Raw genomic sequence first — 5,723 nt, forward strand, 5'->3', positions numbered from 1 at the left:
ACAGTTTGTTATGATCCACACAGTCAAATGCCTTTGCATAATCAATGAAACACAGATAGACATTCTTCTGGTATTCCCTGCTTTCAGCTAAGATCCGTCTAACATCAGCTACAATATCCCTAGTACCACGACCCCTTCTAAACCCAGCCTGGACTTCTGGCTTAATCATAGGGTCATACAATTTGTTGGGTGGATAAAGGAAGTGCAAAGATCCAGTGTGAAAAGTAATGTATACAAACTTTGTAAGTAAACCAGTATAAAGTAAAAATTTTATAAAAAAAGAAATGAATGATGACACAAATTAATATACATACACCCCACTTTATTGCAGCATTATTTACAATAGAAAAGAGTTGAAATCAATCTTAATGTCCATTAATAGAAGAAATAGTTAAAGAAACTTAAGTACATTCACACAAGGAATATTGTAGTTGTTGTCTGCCATTGAGTCATATACGACTTACCCAATGCACAGTAGCTCTGAACCCTGCCTTATCCTGAGCCAATCTCACTGTCTCCAACATACCTAACCCCATTAGTCCATCTCATCCATCTCAAGAACATGGAAGCAGTCCAAATGTCCAGCCATCCATCTCATCCAGGGTCTTCCTCTCCTGCACTGTCCCTCCATCCTTTCAAGTATGATGTCCTTCTCCAAAGACTGGTGGCTCCTGGCAACATGTCCAAAGTAGTGAAATGGAGCTTCAAAATCCTTGCCTCCAAAGAGCAATTTGACTTCATTCCCTCCAGGACAAAACTGTTTGTTCTCTTGGCAGTCCACAGTATGTTCAGTACTCTTCTCCAGCACCACAATTCAAAAGCATCAATTCTTCTTCTGTCTTAGTCATTGTCCAGCTCTCTAATACATGGCAAGTAATTGTGAAGACCATGGCCTGGATAAGGTGCACCTTAGTCTCTAGAGTGATATCATTGTCCTTCAGCACTCTGGAGAGGTCCCTGATAGCAGATTTTTGTAATTTCTTGAAATATTTTGATTTCCTGACTACTGGTGTCAAAAGTGTTGATTGTGTAACTGAACAAGCTGAAATTGTTAACAATCTCAATCTTTTCTCCATCTATCATGGGGCTTCCAATTGGCCCAGAGGGGAGAATCTTTGTTTTCTTGATGGTGAGCTTCAAGCCATATTGAAGACTTGCAGCCTTTGACCTTCTGCAGCAAATGCTTCAGGTCTTCCTCAGTTTTGGTAAGCAAGGCTGTGTCATCTGCATAACGCAGGTTGTTGATGAGTCTTCTTCCAATCCTGATATCACATTCCTTCTCATAAGTCAAGCCTCCTGAATGATCTTTATCACATATAGATTGAGAAGGTATGAAGAAGACAAGATGCTTTCCTGACACACTCCTTTCCTGATTTTGAAACATGCAGTGTTTTCCTTGCTCTGTTCTGAGGGCTGCTTCCTGGTCCAAGTTTAGGTTTTTCAAGAACACAATCAAGTATTCTGGGATTCCCATTCTTCTCAAGGTTAGCCACAATTGCTTGTGTTCCAAGCAGTCAAAAGCTTTTGCATAGATCTTTCTGACATTGGCTATGATCTCCATAGTGTTACAGCCTCTTCTAAACCCAGCTTGTATTTCTGGTAGCTCTGTCAATGTATTATTATTCCAGTTGTTTTTGGATAATCTTCAAGGAAGATTTTGATAATTTCCATACTCTGTTGGATTACCTTTTTTGGAATGAGAATAAATATGTATCTCTTCCAATCAGTTGGCCAGGATGTTATCCTCCAGATTTCTTGGCACAACCTGGTGAGCATGTCCAGGTATGCACCTGTGTGCTGAATATGTCAACTGGTATGCCATCAATTCCTGGGGCCTTGCTTTTTTTTTGCCAGTTCCTTCAGAGTAACTTGAATTCTTCCTTCATAACTATTGCTTGTTGATCATACATTGTTTAATGAAATTCTGTGTCAGCCAATTCTTCTTGGTACAGTGAGTCTGTATACTCCTTCCATCTTCTTTTGATGCTTCCTGGATCTTCAAGTATTGCAACTTAAGGCTAGAATTTGTTCTTCAGTTTTTCACCTCAAGAAATGTCAGGCAAGTTTGTCCCTTTTGATTTTCTGACTCTAGGTCTTTGTACATTTCATTATAATACTTTGCTTTATCTTCCTGAGGTGCCCTTTGAAATCTTCTGTTCAGCTCCATAACTTCTTGCTTCCCTCTTTGCTTTGGCTTCTTTGTGTTCTAGTGCAATATTCAGAGTCTCTTCTGACTTGCATTTTTGTCTTTTCTTCCTCTTCTATCTTTGTAATGACCTTTTGTATTCTTCATGGATGATAATATTGATATCCTCCCATAGCTCATCTGGTCTTCGTTCATTAGTGTCCAAGGCCGCAAACCTGTTCTTGAGATAGTTTTTAAATTCAGGTAGGAGAGACTCAAGGTACAATTTTGGTTCTTCTGTTTTGGTTCTTTGATCTGATTTTCTTTAGCTTCAGTTTGAACTTGTATATGAGTAGCTGATGGTCTGTTCCAACAATTAGCACCTGGCCGAGTTTTCACAGCTGATTCTGAGTTTCCCCAATGATTCTTTCCACAGATGTAATCACTCTGATTCCTGTGTCGATCATCAGGTGAGGTCCATATGTATAGTCACCGTGTGTATTTTTTTTTCTCATTAAACTTGTTTTAATGGGTCTCAAAATTTTGTGACAAATTTTTGGTCAAGTTGTTTCCATTTAAAAAGTACTGATTCTAAAAACTAATAACTTAAAACTGCCACACAAAAAAGAAAACAAATGGTCCACAAAACATTCCTTTCCTTGTGAGGGTTTTACGATGCATTGTTATCATTAACAAGTTTTTTACTATTAAACTTAAATGGCCAATTGAGACAATTCTGAGACAGTTCTTCCACCACTAATAAAGACTGGGGTGTCAGGTGTTATGAGTAATATTCATTTAGCCTTCTGAAATTTCTGAGTAGACTTGGTGACCTTGCCAGCTCCAGCAACCTTCTTATCCACTGCTTTGATGAAACCCACTGCAACAGTCTGCCTCATGTCTCAGACAGCAAAACGACCCAGAGGGGGGTTGTCAGAGAAGCTCTCCACAAACATGGGATTGCCAGGAACCATATCAACAATGGCAGCATCACCAGACTTGAGGAATTTGGGGCCATCTTCCAGCTTCTTACCAGAACAGTGATCAGTCTTCTCGTTGAGCTCAGCAAACTTGCAAGCAATGCGAGCTGTGTGACAATCCAAGACAGGTGTATAACCAGCACTGATTTGGTCAGGATGGTTTAAGAGGATCAGCTGAGCAGTGAAGCCAGCTGTTTCCATGGTTAGGTCATTTTTGCTGCCACATCAAACATCTTTCAAAGAGATGTTCTTAACATTGAAGCCAACACTGTCACCAGGCAGAGCGTCACCCAAAGCTTCATGGTGCATTTCAACAGACTTTACTTCAGTGGTAACGTTGACTGGGGCAAATGTGACCACCATGCCAGGCTTGAGAACACCAGTCTCCACTCTGTCCACAGGGACAGTATCAATACCACCAGTCTTGTAGACATTCTGGAGAGGCAGATGCAGGGCTTATCAGTTGCATGAGTTGGTGGCAGGATGCGATTCAAAGCTTCAAGCAGTGTAGTCCCACTGGTACTGCCATCTTTCTGGGTGACTTTGATCCCTTGAACCAAATCATGTTAGCACTTGGTTACAGCATGTTGTCACTATTCCAACCACGAATTGGCACAAAGGCTACTGTGTCAGGGTTGTAGCTAATTTTCTTGATGTAGGTGCTAACTTCCTTAATGATTTCCTTGTATCTCTTCTGGCTGTAGGGTGGCTCGGTGGGATCTATTTTGTTGACATCAACAATCAGTTGCTTCACACCCAGTGTATAAACCAGAAGTACATGCTCATGGGTCTGTCCGTTCTTTGAAATACCAGCCTCAAATTCACCAACACCAGCAGCAACAATCAGGACAGCACAGTCAGGCTATGATGTTCCTGTAATCATGGTTTTTTATAAAGTCTCTGTGTCCTGGGGTATCAGTGATAGTCACATAGTATTTGTTGGTCTCAAATTTGCACAGGGAGGTATCAATGGTGATGCCATGCTCACATTCAGCTTTCAGTTTATCCAAGACTCAGGCATATTTGAAGGAGCTCTTTTCCATCTCCGCAGCTTTCTTTTCTAGTTTCTCAATGGTTCTCTTGTCGATCCCACCACATTTGAAGATCAGATGGACAGTCGTGATGGACATGTCCGAATCTATGTATCCAGTGACGATGATGTTGATACGGGTCTTCTCCTTTCCCATTTTGACTTAGGTTTTGCGATGGTATTCACCAACACCTGTACTCTGATAACAAACCCATTGCTTCTATTTCTTATAAAAGGTATTTGCAATGAATAAACCATTGATTGTACAAAATTCTATCATTCTATTTTCAGCCTAATTTCTGTTAACAATTCCATATTTTCCAACATCTGTACCTTCTTATTTCCAAGCTTTGCATTCCAGTAACCCATTATTATTAATGCATCTTAGTTGCATGTTCAATTGATTTCTGACTGCAAAAGTTGGTAGAACTCTTCTCCTTTCTTCTCTTTGGCTCTGATTGTTAGTCCATATATTTGAACGATAGTGGTATTAACAGTTCTTCCTTTATGTGTGTGGATATTATCCAGTCACTCATTACACTGCACTTCAGGGTGGATCTAGAAATGGTCTTTTTAACTATGAATATGACCTCATTTTCCCTCACTTTTTTTCATTTCCGGTGTACTAGATCATATGATTATCTGATTAAAAATGTCCCATGTCAATCCATCTCAGTTCACCAATGCCTAATATGTCAATATTTATCCATTCCATTTCTTCCTTAACAATGTTCAATTTTCCTACGTTCGTACTTCTCACAATCCACATATCAATTACTAGTGTCTGCTTCCAACTGTTTCACCTTCTTTGAGTTTCCCAATACAAGGATTCAGTTTCCAGTGGCATACCTTCTAGTCTAATCGAAGTGTGCTCTATTGTGCAAAGGGTTTTCTTTTTAATTGTGATTTCAATGAAAGTTTACCAAAAAGTTGGGTTTAAATATTCACTCATTTTTGCATAATTTCTTCCCTCCTTCACTTTGCAATGCACCTCTTATTCTGGACTATTGTACAAATAATGTTAATTATACATTCCTTTTAAACACTTCTTTCTTTCATCTGTTCTAATGTAACGTTCATTATTTATCCCTTCTTTTCCTAGTTTTCCCCAACTCTCCATGCCAGTCCTGTTTTATAACAGTGGTGTTATGCAGTATTTTTCCTCTTGTGACTTAGATATTTCATAATGTTTTACAAGTTCCTTGTTTTTCAGTGCTGCATACTAGTACTCCATAGTTTTTCTATCCATTCATTTCTTGATGGACACTTCGGTTATTTCCAACACTTTGCTACTGTGAATAATGCAGCAATAAACATGGGTGTACATATATCTATTTGGGTGGCAGCTCTCATTCCTTTAGGGTACATTCCTAGTAGTGGAATTGGTGGGTCAAATTGTATTTTTGCTTCCAACTTTTTGAGAAAGTGCCAAACAACTTTCCATAATGATTGTTCCATGTTTTTTTCTTTTATTAAATTTTATTAGTTTTAATGAACATTTACAGGGATTTGGGGTTTTCATTCCTTCATTGCTGCACCATTCTCTCTACCCTCCTCCCCAGTTTGTTCTTCTTCCCCCGCCATCCAA

The 5,723-nt window shown here is 39.3% G+C and overlaps 1 pseudogene; it reads right to left on the reverse strand.

Annotated features, from left to right (window-relative positions):
• Window positions 1-2,919: 2,919 nt before the first annotated feature.
• Window positions 2,920-4,292, reverse strand: LOC102875177 (annotated as a pseudogene).
• Window positions 4,293-5,723: the final 1,431 nt, after the last annotated feature.

The sequence above is a fragment of the Elephantulus edwardii genome, unplaced genomic scaffold (assembly GCF_000299155.1).
Source record: "Elephantulus edwardii isolate Elephantulus edwardi_28Jun2011 unplaced genomic scaffold, EleEdw1.0 scaffold00178, whole genome shotgun sequence".
Lineage (NCBI taxonomy): Eukaryota > Metazoa > Chordata > Mammalia > Macroscelidea > Macroscelididae > Elephantulus > Elephantulus edwardii.